Source organism: Balaenoptera ricei, chromosome 17 (genome assembly GCF_028023285.1).
Source record: "Balaenoptera ricei isolate mBalRic1 chromosome 17, mBalRic1.hap2, whole genome shotgun sequence".
Lineage (NCBI taxonomy): Eukaryota > Metazoa > Chordata > Mammalia > Artiodactyla > Balaenopteridae > Balaenoptera > Balaenoptera ricei.
In genome coordinates this window covers 43,610,885-43,628,939 of record NC_082655.1, presented here as the reverse complement: position 1 = coordinate 43,628,939, position 18,055 = coordinate 43,610,885, and the positions used below count along the sequence as shown (strand labels likewise).

The following is an 18,055-nucleotide window of genomic DNA, read 5'->3' as shown; positions in this document are numbered from 1 at the left end:
TTCTCCAGGATAGATCATATCTTGGCTCACAAATCAAGCCTTGGTAAATTTAAGAAAATTGAAATCATATCTAGTATCTTTTCTGACCACAATGCTATGAGATTAGATATCAATTACAGGAAAAGATCTGTAAAAAATACAAACACATGGAGGCTACACAATACACTACTTAATAACGAAGTGATCACTGAAGAAATCAAAGGGGAAATCAAAAAATACCTAGAAACAAATGACAATGGAGACACGACGGCACAAAACCTATGGGATGCAGCAAAAGCAGTTCTAAGAGGGAAGTTTATAGCAATAGAAGCCTACATCAAGAAACAGGAAACATCTCGAATAAACAACCTAACCTTGCACCTAAAGCAATTAGAGAAAGAAGAACAGAAAAATCCCAAAACTAGCAGAAGGAAAGAAATCATAAAGATCAGATCAGAAATAAATGAAAAAGAAATGAAGGAAACAATAGCAAAGCTCCACAGAACTAAAAGCTGGTTCTTTGAGAAGATAAACAAAATTGATAAACTATTAGCCAGACTCATCAAGAGAAAAAGGGAGAAGACTCAAATCAATAGAATTAGAAATGAAAAAGGAGAAGTAACCACTGACACTGCAGAAATACAAAGGATCATGAGAGATTACTACAAGCAACTCTATGCCAATAAAATGGACAACATGGAAGAAATGGACAGATTCTTAGAAATGCACAATCTGCCGAGACTGAACCAGGAAGAAATAGAAAATATGAACAGACCAATCACAAGCACTGAAATTGAAACTGTGATTAAAAATCTTCCAACAAACAAAAGCCCAGGACCAGATGGCTTCACAGGCGAATTCTATCAAACATTTAGAGAAGAGCTAACACCTATCCTTCTCAAACTCTTCCAAAATATTGCAGAGGGAGGAACACTCCCCAACTCATTCTACGAAGCCACCATCACCCTGATACCAAAACCAGACAAAGATGTCACAAAGAAAGAAAACTACAGGCCAATATCACTGATGAACATAGATGCAAAAATCCTCAACAAAATACTAGCAAACAGGATGCAACAGCACGTTAAAAGGATCATACACCATGATCAAGTGGGGTTTATTCCAGGAATGCAAGGATTCTTCAGTATATGCAAATCAATCAACGTGATACATCATATTAACAAATTGAAGATGAAAAACCATAAGATCATCTCAATAGATGCAGAGAAAGCTTTCAACAAAATTCAACACCCATTTATGATAAAAGCCCTGCAGAAAGTAGGCATAGAGGGAACTTTCCTCAACATAATAAAGGACATATATGACAAACCCACAGCCAACATCGTCCTCAATGGTGAAAAACTGAAACCATTTCCACTAAGATCAGGAACAAGACAAGGTTGCCCACTCTCACCACTATTATTCAACATAGTTTTGGAAGTGTTAGCCACAGCAATCACAGAAGAAAAAGAAATAAAAGGAATCCAAATCGGAAAAGAAGAAGTAAAGCTGTCACTGTTTGCAGATGATATGATGGTATATATAGAGAATCCTAAAGATGCTACCAGAAAACTACTAGAGCTAATCAATGAATTTGGTAAAGTAGCAGGATACAAAATTAATGCACAGAAATCTCTTGCATTCCTATACACTAATGATGAAAAATCTGAAAGTGAAATTAAGAAAACACTCCCATTTACCATGGCAACAAAAAGAATAAAATATCTAGGAATAAACCTACCTAAGGAGACAAAAGACCTGTATGCAGAAAATTATAAGACACTGATGAAAGAAATCAAAGATAATACAAATAGATGGAGAGATATACCATGTTCTTGGATTGGAAGAATCAACATTGTGAAAATGACTCTACTTCCCAAAGCAATCTACAGATTCAATGCAATCCCTATCAAACTACCACTGGCATTTTTCACAGAACTGGAACAAAAAATTTCACAATTTGTATGGAGACACAAAAGACCCCGAATAGCCAAAGCAATCTTGAGAACGAAAAATGGAGCTGGAGGAATCAGCCTCCCTGACTTCAGACTATATTACAAAGCTACAGTAATCAAAACAGTTTTGTATTGGCACAAAAACAGAAACATAGATCAATGGAACAGGATAGAAAGCCCAGAGATAAACCCACACACATATGGTCACCTTATCTTTGATAAAGGAGGCAAGCACATAAAGTGGAGAAAAGACAGCCTCTTCAATAAGTGGTGCTGGGAAAACTGGACAGGTACATGTAAAAGTATGAAATTAGAACACTCCCTGACACCATACACAAAAATAAACTCAAAATGGATTAAAGACCTAAGTGTAAGGCCAGACACTATCAAACTCTTAGAGGAAAACATAGGCAGAACACTCTATGACATAAATCACAGCAAGATCCTTTTTGACCCAGCTCCTAGAGAAATGGAAATAAAAACACAAATAAACAAATGGGACCTAATGAAACTTAAAAGCTTTTGCACAGCAAAGGAAACCATAAACAAGACCAAAAGACAACCCTCAGAATGGGAGAAAATATTTGCAAATGAAGCAACTGACAAAGGATTAATCTCCAAGATTTACAAGCAGCTCATGCAGCTCAATAACAAAAAAACAAACAATGCAATCCAAAAATGGGCAGAAGACCTAAACAGACATTTCTCCAAAGAAGATATACAGATTGCCAACAGACACATGAAAGAATGCTCAACATCATTAATCATTAGAGAAATGCAAATCAAAACTACCATGAGATATCACCTCACACCAGTCTGAATGGCCATCATCAAAAAATCTAGAAACAATAAATGCTGGAGAGGGTGTGGAGAAAAGGGAACACTCTTGCACTGTTGGTGGGAATGTAAATTGATACAGCCACTATGGAGAACAGTATGGAGGTTCCTTAAAAAACTACAAATAGAACTACCATACGACCCAGCAATCCCACTACTGGGCACATACTCTGAGAAAGCCATAATTCAAAAAGACTGCATTGCAGCTTTATTTACAATAGCCAGGACATGGAAGCAACCTAAGTGTCCATCATCAGATGAATGGATAAAGAAGATGTGGCACATATATACAATGGAATATTACTCAGCCATAAAAAGAAATGAAATGGAGGTATTTGTAGTGAGGTGGATGGAGTCAGAGTCTGTCATACAGAGTGAATTAAGTCAGAAAGAGAAAAACAAATACAGTATGCTAACACATATGTATGGAATCTAAGGGGAAAAAAAAAAGGTCATGAAGAACCTAGTGGCAAGATGGGAATAAACAAGAAGAACCTAGTGGCAAGACGGGAATAAAGACACAGACCTACTAGAGAATGGACTTGAGGATATGGGGATGGGGAGGGGTAAGATGTGACAGGGTGAGAGAGTGGCATGGACATATATACACTATCAAATGTAAAATAGATAGCTAGTGGGAAGCAGCTGCATAGCACAGGGAGATCAGCTCGGTGCTTTGTGACCACCTAGAGGGGTGGGATAGGGAGGGTGGGAGGGAGGGAGATGCAAGAGGGAAGAGATATGGGAACTTATGTATATGTATAACTGATTCACTTTGTTATAAAGCAGAAACTAACACACCATTGTAAAGCAATTATACTCCAATAAAGATGTTTTAAAAAAAAATTTTTTTTCATTTTTCTGCCATGATTTCTACAAATATTTTTCTGCCCCCCACTTTCTAGGACTTCAGCTACATATATATTTGACTACTTCATATTGTCTCATAAGTCACTGAGGCTCTGTGGGTTTTTTTGTTTGTTTTTTTTGTTTTTAAGCAATCATTTTCTCTCTATTTTCCATTTGGGGCTTATTTTATTACAATATGTTCAAACTGATCTTGTCTTCTACAGTGTCTAATCTATTAATATCATACAGTAAAATTTTTAATTCATAAACTGTATTTTCTATCAATAGAACTTCCTTTGATTCTTTCTAATACCTTCCATTTTTCTATGTTCATGTTTTCCTCCAAAAATTTAAAAATATTCATAATAACTAATTAAATTCCTTTCTGGTAGGTCCACCAAATCTGTCATTTATGAGTCTGTTTCTATTGACTGTTTTTTATCCTGGTTGTGGATCACATTTTCCTGCACCTTGACATGTCTAGTAATTTTTATTGGATGATGAACATTATAAATGTTACACTGTTGAGTGTCTGGATATCATTTTCTTCCTTTGAAACATTTTGGGTTTTTTTTTAGGGGGAGGATGGGAAAGCAGTTAAGTTACAAATCAGTTTGATCAGGTTTTATTTAAGTTTTTCTAGGCTGGGTCTGGCACAGCCTTCACTCAGATCAGTCCTACTTTTAAGGCATTATAATCTCTAGGGTCCCACTAAATGCCCTACTTGACAATGAGGTCCCCCCATTCTGACTGGCCAAAGCTCTAATCTTCCCGCTCTGTGTAAGCTCTCATAATTGTTCAATTTAACACACCCTTCCCATGCTATGCCCAGCCAAACAGAGTTGCATACTACACATGTATGGCATAGCACACAATAAAGATGCAAGGGAACCCCTATGTAGATTTCTGAAATGCTCTGACTGCATATCTCCATCCAGAACTCTGCCCCACAATATATAGCCCATTCAGCTTCTCCAAACTCCAATTCGTATCAGCTAAATTCAGTGAGGTGGCTGGGTTCTGTTTGGGTTCCTCCTCTCTATACCCACAAGCAGGAAATTAATTCCAGGAAGAAATCCAGTGCTCACCTTGTTTGTTTTCCTTCTCTTAGGAATCACAATTCTACTGTCTGTTGTCCAATGTTTAAAATTGTTGAAATATACCAGTTTGTTATTGATAGTTGTTTAAAGCAGGCAAAGTGTGGCCCATATTCCTCCACCATGGCCATAAGAGGAAGCTTTCAATTTGTAATTTTATTTCTTAGTCTTGTGTGTGAGACATAGATATTTATAACATTGCTTTATAACATTTCATTTGATAACGAAATATTTCATTATAAAACAGATAATATGCTTTACATGTACAATTGACAATGAAAATGTACTTGAATTATACAAACTTAGTTTGGTTTGTTTGTTCACTCAATCAACCACAAAATTTAGAGAGCTATTATTTTCTTCATAGTTAGAATTTTCCAAAAGTCAATCAAAATATAGTCCCAGAGATTAATATTTGAGGTTAGTCTGAAAGAAAAAAAAATCTGGGACGAACATGGTAGTTAAAACCACAGAACTTAACTAAAAGATATATGAATATACCTCAATTTTTGAATGAGAATGGTAGTATTAAAGCCATGGAACTTACCTTAAATATATAAAAGGAAGGATCTGAGTATAACTAGCCAGCACAACAGTTTATTTAGTACAACAGAATCAGAGAATCAGAAGAAACCTCAGAGATTAAATACATGTATTTGTTCTTAACCTTTATACCTTGGACAGTCCAACAAGCCTTATCAGAGAACCTGGGTTCAATCCTACCCTGATCCTAATAATAATAACAGAAAATAAATAATAACAAAATCTTTGTCTAAGAAGACCACGCAAATGTTAATCTGAATTCTGCTGTTACAGTAATGGTGTGAAAATTAGACAATTGGCTTTTGTAAAGAATATTGACCTGGTTGAATACTCATATTTGAAAGGCAACACATCCACAAGATCAATGCCTTTCAGTATAACTCTAGGACGCAATTAGCAATGGATATCCAAAGGAATGATATCTATTGCTTCTCACATTAATTATGCTTGATTATTTCCCCAACTATTAAAAACTAAACTATCTAAATTTTGAAAAGACTATCTGATGACCAAGGAGATGATGTTATCTAAAAATTAACCTTCATAAACATTTAATGAGTTTTAACTGTGACATAGGTACTATCAAAGGCACATTTACATATTATAAGGAATCTTTAAAGAAATTGACCAGATGCAATCACTACATGTCATTCTATGTTAGACCCAATTTATGTACTTCCGCAGGTTCACTGCCTCCTGGATCTTCAGTCACTTGCCCAATAGCACCAGCCATTAACCTCAACTAATCTTCTAATACCACTGGCTGACTTGGCTTCCTCTGGGGGTGAAGGTGAAGGTACAGCTTCCAACACTACCTTCACAGCTACAGCAATACCTACACCTAGACCCATAGGAAGATTGGCTCCTCCTGCCACTTCCAAATCCCAAGCTCCATAGCACAACAACAATCTGAAAAGTACAGGGATAGTAACAAACCATGAGGTGAATTTTGACCAATGAAAAATAAGAGAGATGCTGGCAGATAAATTACTTTCTTCTCCTCAACCCAACTAATTGATTCTATACAGCCGGCCTGGAGAAGTCCCACATGACTACACAAAAGTCTATATTTTCTCTTGCACCTATGGCCAGCTTAGTAACCACCTTGTATTTTTTTTTCCTCCTTATCTAAAGTTTTTCTTTCTTCCATTTTTCACTCACTCTTATCCCCCTAGTATTGCATTCAAGGTTAAGCTGTGCCTCAGAATCTGTTGTCTGGGGAACCTGTGATAATATATATAATTCATTACTCTATTTCTGCCCCATCAATTCCTAAATTCATTACAGCTTTTTGCAATTAACTATGTTTTCTCAAAACAGTTTTGAATGTCCAAAAGAGACCCAGAATAACTCTCCCTAGGAATTCATTTGCTGCTTTTTAAAAGTAGAAATCTCAATGTGTGGGTTCCTATGTCTCACCTGTTCTAAACACAGATAAGAGGAAAACTATGACAAAGCAGCAGAGATGTAGGAAGTAAAATGTTAGATGTAAATACAAAAATTTTAAGTGAGCAGAGCAAGAAAGACCTGGTATTAGCTACAAAAATGAGGTAATCCTGGAGCACACCGTCAATTAAAAGTTATCCATACACTCATATTGATAAGTAATGACTACATCAAATGTGATTGGTAGAATTCTAAGATGACCTCCAATATGGTCTTCTTTGCAAATCTCTTCCCCTCCTTAAGGTGGGTGGAATCTGTGAATATGATAAAATATAACTCCTGTGATTATGTTACATTAACAGCAAAGGGGTTTCACATATGAGCATTTTAAATCTTGGTCTAGAGGTCAAAGCCAGAGAAGTCAGAGAAATTCAAAGTCAAAGGAATTCTGTGTATAAGAAATTCTCCATTGATGGAGGGGGCTATGTGGCAAAAAATAAGGCTGACCTGAAATAGAGCAGTTAGCCAAGAAGAAGGAAATGAGGACTTCAGTCCTACAACCAGAAGAATCTAAATCCTGCCAAGAACATATAAGAGGTTAGAAGTGGATTCTTTCACAGAGCCTTGAACAGCCTGGTTGGCATTTGATTTCAGGTTTGTAAGACCCTGAGCAGAAAATCCATTCAGGCCATGTTGGACTTCTGACCCACAAAATTGTGAGCTAATAAATGGTTGTTGTTTCAAGCCACTAAGTATATGGTAATTTGTTATGCATCAATAGAAAACTAACACATACCTGGAAATCAATTATCTAATATGTAGTTTATTGAATCAGTTAAACATAGCCATGTTGGTTATTATTAGTAATTATTATTTTATTTATTGTTTGTTTGTTTGTTTTTTGTTTTTATGGTTGCGCCACACAGCTTACAGGATCTTAGTTCCCCAACCAGTGATCGAACCTGGTCCCCACAGTGAAAACGCCAAGTCCTAACCATTGGACCACCAGGAAATTCCCAGTAATTATTTTTTTTTTTTTTTTTTTTTTTTTTTTTTTTTTTTTTTTTTTTTTTTTTTAAAGAATTTTTTTTAAGGCATTGTTTACTTTGTTTATTTATTTATTTTTGGCTGTGTTGGGTCTTCGTTTCTCTGCGAGGGCTTTCTCTAGTTGTGGCAAGCGGGGGCCACTCTTCATCGCGGTGCGCGGGCCTCTCACCATCGCGGCCCCTCCCGTTGCGGGGCACAGGCTCCAGACGCGCAGGCTCAGTAATTGTGGCTCACGGGCCTAGTTGCTCCGTGGCATGTGGGATCTTCCCAGACCAGGGCTCGAACCCGTGTGCCCTGCATTGGCAAGCAGATTCTCAACCACTGCGCCACCAGGGAAGCCCCCCAGTAATTATTTTTAAAGACAAAAGAATGTGTAACCTTTGTCAGACCCTTCCTAAACTACATTCTTATTAAGAAATTAAAGTGTCATTATATTTAGAATCAATTTTTATTCACTACAAAATGGCATTCCTACTCTACAAGTTTTCTCTCTCTCCCACTGGTCAATTTTCAACTGTTAATTAAATCCTCCTTCACATAAGCTAACATTTTACCTTGGAATCAGGTCCTCTAGAAGGATATTTCAAAAAAAGAGGGTGATTATTGTGAGCAGTTTGCTATTTTCCCCATGAACTAATAGAATAATGATCACTAATGTTCAAAATGAAAGGCTGGACATAGTATGAGTGTGTTTCATGTTTGGTAATTGCAATCATTGTTGCTTTTGTTGTGGTCATCCATGTACAATGCTTGGTGTCAGTCGATTTATCTCTTGTAAAAATAAAATACAGTGTGTGTGTGTGAAAAAAAAAAAAAAAAAAACAAAAAAAAAAAAAACAAAATGAAAGGCTGAAAGCCTGGGAAACACATAAATGCTTTCTGAATTAAAATTTCAATTATTTTAATATAGTTTATAAATATATTTTATTTCGCTTTCTTTTATATACTACTTCTCTATGACTAAACACAACATCTCCTTCAGCCATATCATATAATAAAAGAATGTATTTTATTTCTGCCCTATCTCTTTGTATTTGAACTTATGTGAGATTTAGATGTATAAGTACTGATTGAAAGAACACCCTTTTATCTTTATTATTTTTATTATTTTCAAAGAATTTGAGAAATATATACTTTGGATCTCCTGGCTAAAGAAGTAGAAAATGAATATAGACAACCCCAGGTCACAGGATCCTTAAAAGCTCACTCATACGGTATCCATTGGGAACATGCAGCAATAATAATAAAACCAGGAATAGTAAGGTGAAAGACTTTTGTTTTCAGTTTCATACGTTTTGTAGAATCACTTGCTTTGTTACATGGTGAGAGTACAGAATAATAGAATGCTAGCAGCTTTCACTAAGTGTTTCAAGACAATTTGTTTATTTTGAGAATTCCATTTAAATTTTTACTAAACCCACATTAGGCAAACACTCATGCAAGGAAAATATGGCATTTGTACAATGAACTAACATACTAGAGTGAAAAGCATTCCTTACAAAAAGATAGGGAGAGAGGTGACACACCAACAAAGAGTTCACATATTCTTCACAACACTTTTAACCGTGATTATCATTGTAAAGAATAAAGGAAGAATAAAGGGAGGTGTGGAATAAATTGAACTGATAAAATCTACTAAAGTTACTCATGTTCTATGTGATTAAAGAGAGAGACTGATTATTTTATGGATCAAAGATTGAAGTTTAAAGGGTTTATTCAGAAAACAGCCAGAAACTCTCTGGAAATAAACTGTTTACTACTAATAATGGTTGGGGTTTTGTAAATTTAAGCAATATGCTGGTTTTCATGATATTAAATTAAATAGTTTAATTGTGAGTGCTGATAAACACTAACAACTTTTAAATAATAGTTTCAGCTTTAATTATCAAAAAGGAAAAATATATGCCTGACATAATCATAATTTGCATAATATTTCATATTCAAGAAGGTAATCTTTATGAAAATAGTGGGGCTTGCTTTAACTTGACAAGCCAGCTATGTAAGTTATGTCCACTTAAATCAATAATCACATTTATTCACAATAAATCAACATATATATTGATAAAATATCCTTCTTTATGGAAAATTTTGTATATGTGGGTACATAATAAGAACACATATGAACAAAGATTATGTGTGTGTATAAGCTTAGATATTCATTCTAGTGTCATCACATGCCCAAAAAGATAGCTCCATATATTAAGTTTAGAGTTTAAAATATAATTAATTTTCTATTAAATTATAAAAGAAAGCTTCTAAAATATGTTCAAAGAAAAATAGCAGCATTTATAATTGAAAATAGAAACAAAGAATAGAAAGTAAGAAAGAAAAACATATCTTACAGAAAATAATATAACTATTAAAAAAGAACAGAAAAAGTTGATTTCCCAGCGAAAAATATACTCACTCTGGGCAGAAAGAAAATGACTAACATATCAAAATGGACAGTTAGAAAATAGTTTGTTTAATAATAAAGGCTAATTCAGCGAAAATTTACTACACTTCCTAGAATACTTTGATGATAGGAAAAAGATGAGTAAATTATTTCTCAAGTGTGATGTATCTAGGAAATAGATCAGTGAAACAAAAAGAGTAATATCATCACAGCATACAAACAGAAAATTCACATATAGAAGCAAAAAATCACAGTTTACATTGCATTCATGTTTAAAATCAAACATCACTTTTTCACATTCTGAAGATTCCCCCCCCCCCAAATATGGAAAGAAAAACAAGCCAGGGCTTTAATATAATATTTTTTTCAACCTGGAACAGCTGCAAAAAACAAATCTTGCTGGAGATAAGCTTGGTTATAAATATCAACATTCCCTTTAAAATAAGGGAGTCCAGTTTTCATACCATCTGCCTCTTTCTAAAAGGGAAAAAGATATGAAAATCATAAACCAGGGCATTCTCTTTCAAATAAGGCATTTAGAAATGAATGTAGCGAAAGGGCTGTGAACTGTTCTGAGTCCCTGCCTTTAAACTTGCCTTGTTTAGTTCAGATTGGAAAATGGGATTTTATGAAAGTAAACAACTCTTAGTGCATGAATAAACTGATGAAGCAATTAATAAAGAAAAAAATATTGTTTTCCAAATTTTTCACATTATTGGCCATAATCACAATCTCTGCTTGGTCCAAAATTCTCCCTAATGAATCATATTCCTTACTGCTTATTTTTTAACTACACTTTTCACTTTTGTTACCTTTACTTTTTCCAAAACTTTTTTACTGCCTGTTCCAAAGACTTTCATGTTATCTCATTCAGTACAAAAGTCTAGTTCCTAACAGAACTGGGCTTTTAATACAGATTATATCCTCTGCAAAAATCTTTCCTATGCCTCTCTCAACACAGTGGTCTTTTCATACTTCAGTTTCGATTTTATCTTAAAACCTTTTTTCATCTTTTGCCCTTAATTATTTTTCATTCTTTGTTAATGACCTTGTGGTTGAACATTTTAATTTTTCACTGTACCACATCATTACTACTTCAATAATGAAGTTCATAAACTATAACCATTTTTTAACTCCTTAAAGCATACACAAGAAAGAATAGATGTAAGACGGTCTACCAAGTAGATACGGAGCGATATACTAGAGACAGCTACATAAAAGAATATCCAGTATAGTAATACTAAGACCACTTGAGAGAAAATAGAAGAAACATAGAACAGAGAAATGGCATCCTTTACTTTAACAATATATGTAAATGTTTAGTCAATTCCCTGAATTATAGAGGTAGAATTCTGAGAAGCTACTAAAACAAAAGCACCTAGGGAGCTTTGGCATTATTCATTCTCATTCTCATGTTTATTCTTTCCCTTCCTCTTTTTCTCATACACACATAAACATACCCCTATATATTGCAAACAAAAAGACGATGACTGAACCTTTAATCATGAGCATCTGCAGCTATTTTGGTGCTAAAATGCAATTAAATGTGTCCTTCATAGGAAAAATATGTCCTAAGATTTTCACTTTCATTCAGTTTAAGCCCTGGAGCACTTAGTTCTGTAATTATATAAAATAAAGTTCTTTTACAAATGACATTTAATTGTTTTCTTGGAATGCTGCATCTTCAGTGTGTAAGGAGGGAGGAAAGGGAGAGATTTCTTCAAAGTAATGGTCAATAATATTTAAAATAAATAACCATATTATAGCAATCAATATTTCACCTTTTTCATGATTTGATGTAGGCATATAAAATATGAACAATTAGATGATCAGTGTTGAAACAGAAAAGTTATTTTTACCTTAGACCTATCAACTATTACTTTTAAAATGTTAAAAAGCTCTTTTCATATTAAATTTAGTCTATTGCTTATTTTCTGACTTCCCTCCACTAGAAGGTAGTACCACAATTGTTTGTACACTAAATAATCTCAAACAATTAGAACACTGTGGACATAGTAGACAGTATATTTTTGAGTAGATATTTTTCAGAAGACTGTTACATTAAGTTAAAACATCCACATTTTATGCTTAATTATTATAAACTTAATTTTAAAATGCTTTGAGTTTTAAAATATTACTATAAGTTCTCTATCTTTTATAAGAATATGAGCCTGATAAAGTGTGGGTTAACTCTTCCCTGCTTTAACTCGTTTCCTTTCTGGTTCTGTTACTTTTTAGTTGTTTACGAAGCTAAGCTCATTTACCATTTTTTTAAATCAGTACAGTAAGAATTCCTATCCCATGTGGCTGCTGTTAAGCATAAAATTAAATAGCTAGTTCATTTAAAGTACTTAACATGGTGCTTCTCACATAGTAAGTGCTCAATAATTGTTGTTAGTATCATTACAACATTCTGGCTTAATCAGTTACTCACTGTTGAGGCACCATACAGTCCAAATAAGTTTTTTTAGACAAAAAAAAAAAATAACCTGAACTTGAAGACCTCACATTCATTTAAAAGGTCAATGAGATACAAAAAGAAAAGAATGTTCTCATAATATGTATCTTATGTGTAACTTAATTACATATAAATTGTACCCTTTCTGCTATTATTTGGTCTCCTAACCATCTTCTATCACCAGCTAAGTGGTTTCAGCAAAAGTATCTTTGGATAACTTTTAAAATGCCAAATTACATATGCTGTCTTCTTGTTAGTGTGTTGAAAACTTTGAATAGATTATCACTTATATGTTTACAGTACATGTACATAATCAGTATGCAAAAATACTTTCTAAAATGGAAGGCATTCCATTTATGGAACAACAACAAAAATCTTTAACACTAGTCCCCATCTTTTAAACTAACAACTGAATCTCTTATCTTTGTCAGAAATCTCCAATTATTCTCCAGTCTAAGAAAAGAATCTTCTCAGTTCAACATTTCCACGACTTCTTTGATATTCTCTTATCAGGAGTTCAGGAGTTGTAAACTCTTGATGTTATTTCTAAGTCTATATGTCACAATTTCTCTCATATATCCACCACGTGCATTGGGCAGGTCAGTATGGTTCTTTCTACTAGAGCAGTAATCTGACATTAGATAAAACAGGTTCTGTCGATGACCAAAACTTGAATTTGCAGTAATAAATTTATCATCCCAAATATTTAAAATGACCATGGGTCTAACATACAATGGCAAACAAGAAATACAATTTCAGAATATCTTTAATTTATAGTACATTCCAATGTCTTCCAAAAAACTTTAAGAAAAATATAAGTATTCCAATCACTTCTCTATTTTCTTTTTGAAAATTAAACTTCACTATAACATTATAGTATTTTATTTCAGTCTATCATAAAAAAATGATTTTATAAAAGCACTGGATAACTACCTCACTAATTTTAGAAAATTTTCCTCTATTATAAAATGATTGGGTCTTCATTATCACATTAACCAAAATTTGGGAGCAGGGGATAGGTTATATATCATGGGCCCCTCTAATGGAAATAGCATACACAAACTCATTTAAAATGTTTATTTTCAAATTATTGCTGAACTCTAAACAATTTAAAGAAAAAAGCAACTGAACTTCCCAAAGCAATTTTTGCTGTAAAATGTGTAATCTGATATTTTACAAGTACAGAACACTACCCAGCAACTTCTCAGCCCCAAGGTGATCCCATCTCCCATTTGACTCAGTAGCCATTCCAGCTTGCAGGGCTCTCCTGAAACCCATCTTCGTTTCAGTCTGGGCACATGAGTTTGTTTACCAAATCACAAAGAAAACATATATCTTTAGGTAATGTCAACTGACTTTGCAAGCTCACTCTCACTCTCTCACACACACCAACATACACATTTACACACACACTAAACAAAAATCCACATACACATGCTCAGGCACAAACACTGCCAGTGTAAGAAGTATCCTACTTCCTCTGTGCCCTGGAGTCCACTCCATAAACACTTTCCTGCCTTTTTACCATTTGTTCCCCTCCTTTTCATCTCCTCTGTCACTGTCTTTATCCAGGGTCTCACCAGCATTACTGCATTAGTATCATAATTGGTCTTACTGTCTCCAGTTTTTCCTCCCCTCAAAGCCATCCCCCACACTGATTCCAGAATAATATCTCACATGAAAACTCTAATTCAAAAAGATACCTGCACCCCAATGTTCACAGCAGCACTATTTACAATAGCCAAGACATGGAAGCAACCTAAATGTCCATCGACACATGAATAGATAAAGAAGATGTAGTATACATATACAATGGAATAATACTTAGCCATAAAAAGAATGAAATAATGTCATTTGTAGCAACATGGATGGGCCTAGAGATTACCATACTAAGTGAAGCAAGTCAGACAGAGAAAGACAAATATCATATATCACTTGCATGTGGAATCTAATAAAAATGATACAAATACGGGATTAACATATACTATACTACTACATATATATGCTACTATATATAAAATAAACAACAAGGACCTACTGTATAGCACAGGGAACTATATTAATATCTTGTTATAATCCTTAATGGAAAAAAATCTGAAAAAGTTATATATATATATATATATATATATATATATATATACACACCCACATATGTCTATGTATATATACACATATATATAAAATCACTTTGCTGTACACCTGAAACTAACACAACATTGTAAATTAACTATACTTCAATAAAAACAAAAAAAAACAAACAAAAAACAGGAATAATCTCTCACAAATTAAATTTAATCAGGAAATTCCTCTGAGGTATATCATTCAATGCTCCCTAAGTCCTTTAGGATAGAGTTCTAATTCCACAGTGTGTTATAATCTAGCCCCTGTTTTCCCACTAATCTCTTTATCTGTCTTTCCCCACGCATGCACTATGCCCCAACTAGTTTTAACTACATGTAGTTTTCTGAAATGATCATAATATGTAACAGCTTACTGGCTTTGCCCATGTCCTTCCTTTCTCTGAAAATGCTTTCAAATACTTCTTTACTTGGGTATCTTATACTCCTTTAAAACAGTAGAAAGGCATGGTAGTCATTAATTCTGTTCACATATCTTCCAATTTTCCTTTCCCTTTGCGTAGAGGCCAGTATTGTACTTCACAGTCCCCCATTTGAAATAAAGCAATTTGCTTTGACCAGTGAAACTCTACATGCCAGTGCATAACTAGCCACTCTTTCTTCTCACTTCTGCAGTGATCATGGAAGTACATTCAGATGAAGGCTTCAGTGTCTTTGGTCACTGTGAATCCCTACCAGTCCAACTTGGACATGTAGTCTGTGTGAGAAATAAATATTTGTTGTGCTAAGATTGGAAGCATGGGATTGACACGTACACTGCTATAATAAAAACAGATAACCAGCAAGGACCTACTGTATAGTGGAAGGGAACTCTGCTCAGTATTCTGTAATAACCTAAATGGGAAAATAATTTGAAAAAGAATAGATACATGTACATGTATAACTGAAGCACTTTGCTGTACACCTGAAACTAACACAACATTATTAATCAACTATGCTCCAATATAAAATAAAAATTAAAAAAAGAAAGATACTGAGCTTTGGGCTTCTTTGTTCCTACAGCAAAACCTAGGCTATCTGAGTGATTCAAAGGGTTACATTTTTCAGGAAGACTTTCATGAGCCCAACACAGTCTGATTAAATGTTGCTTCCTCAAGTAATGATAAAGTTCTGTTCATACTGCTGCAATTTCTACCTCCCTTCAAAGTGTACTTCTGAGGGCAGGAACTGTGTATTTCATTTCTGTATCCTCACCAACTAGTACTGCTCATGGTAAGTCCTTAAAAAATATTTGCTAAATTAAGCATGCATTCATTCACTCATCAAAGGCCAGGGACTACTCTGGTTGCTAGAATAAAACCAGAGCAAACAAAAACCCTTACCCTCATAGGAATAACTAATATTCTTGCAAATGATAATGACAGTAAACAAGACAAATAAGTATAAAATACATAGTTTATTAGATAAGATAAATGCTAAGTAGAAAACACAGAGCAGGGATATTTTGGATGGTGACCACGTAAGACCTCATTTAGAAAGTGACCTTTTAATAACAACCCAAAAGAAAGTAAATAAATTGGTCATGCAGATATCAGGGAGAAAGCAATTCAGTAGAGAAAATAATGGAAAAACCCTGAGATAGGAACCCGCCTGGCATGTTCAAATAACAACAAGGGAGACAGTATGGCTGAGCAAGTGAGTAGTTAGGGATGAGATTAGAGAGGTAACAAGGAGCCAGGTCTTTCAGAGACATACAGGCCAGTTTCAAAGCTTTAGCTTTTATTTTGAGTGAAATGGGGAGCTATTGAAGAGTTCTAATTAGCATGAGGGGTGGAAGAAGAGAGTAGAAGATAGGGTCACAGATATAATGGGGGCCCATTTTCTTCCATTTTATAACATATTTCCTCTCTCCACAAAGCATGTGAGACATAGATGTACCAATTAATCAAGAAAGATTTAAAATAATGTTGAATAATAGATATTTTATGATGATCTTAATTTGTTCACTACTTACTACGCAGGGACATTGATTTTAACCAATATATAATTATCAACATATAGTTATATATCAAAGTATCATAGTGTATCAAACATCAAGAGAGACCAAATATTTAATGTGGCAACAAATTCTCATAGACAATTAATAATACTAAATGATTTAACAAATTAATCAGATAAAAATTTATAGTTTTATGGATCTTGTTTCATTTTCTTGGATTTACCCAAAATCATAAAGTAAATCCAAGTAAAAACATTTCCCCATGGTAATCCTGCCTCCCATAAAAAAGAACTAATTCCAAACTCAAGTTCATTGCCAAAAACAAACAAACCAAAACACGAGAAACAAAGTGAAAGAAAACAAACCACAAGTCAAAACACCTTTTGCCAAATGTTAAATCAAATAAACACACCTTGTGCTGTGTCCTTGAGGCTGCCAAGTCTTAACTCTGGAGAGATGTCAAGGGGTAAGATGTTTCCAAAGGCAAGATCTTTACTGAGAAAGCTGTGCTCACATTCCTGGCAAATTCAACTCCAGATACCAATAATAATACTCTTGGTTGCTTTTTCTTACTGGAATTCAAAATAGAGTATATGGAAATATTAAATGGATGATCTCCAGTTCCTTAATGTCCACAAAATAAAATCACTGTGGTAGCATTTTCCAAGTTGTGGTTTGTGGTTTGCTAGCTCTGTTATATGTTCATTCAAATTAAGTTTCTATGGCCATGTATACTTGAAAAACATTGCATACTACTCCCCCTTTACACAAGGTACACTTTCATAAAAAAGCTCTGAGAAGTCCTGTAATAGAAAAGCCTATTTAAATTTACTTGACCCAATGTGTCCCAAATTTATTTAAGTAAAGACCCCCTTCCACTGTAATAAACAGTAACATTATTTCTGCAGATCACACTTGAAGAATGGTTCATTGTATAGTGATTATCTGAAAAGTATTAAGAGATGTTTCCAGTATATTTTAGACTTAAATATGAATGTAGAGACTAATTTGAATTTATTTTCTGTTATTGCAATTTGTAGAGTTGACCTATAAATATATTTATTCAGCCATAATTGTTAAGTACATGTTACTTTCTAAACCAAATGCCAATTAAAAAGCAACAAGGAAAACATTCAAATAATGTATGGTTTATTCATTTTTGTTCAATGAATATTTATTAAATACTTATTATGTGCCAGGCACTGAACTTATCTCTAGCTTTATGCCACAATTGCTGTCACATAGAGTATCAAATTTAAGTGGTTCCAAACTGCTGTCTAACAATAATAATCAACACAAAATTTAACTCAAAGTATTTGAGAATACAAGTTTTACTAATTGTAATTATATCGTTAAAAATAGCTTGCAGAGGTGGCCAAGATGGTGGAGTAGGAAGACCATGAACTCACCTGGAGTTCAACAGACACACCAA

At 34.1% G+C, this 18,055-nt stretch overlaps 1 protein-coding gene across 7 annotated transcripts in view; it reads right to left on the bottom strand.

Annotated features, from left to right (window-relative positions):
* The window catches only part of TRIQK (triple QxxK/R motif containing), a 96,626-nt gene that overhangs the window by 62,250 nt on the left and 16,321 nt on the right, over nucleotides 1–18,055 (bottom strand). For 4 of the 7 annotated variants that reach the window (XM_059902042.1, XM_059902043.1, XM_059902041.1 and 1 more), the window contains exon 2: nucleotides 17,036–17,195. The exons of the other annotated variants lie outside the window; for them this stretch is intronic. The gene's annotated coding sequence lies outside the window, so the exon portion shown is untranslated. The remainder of the gene's footprint in view (nucleotides 1–17,035; nucleotides 17,196–18,055) is intronic. 7 annotated transcript variants of the gene reach the window in all.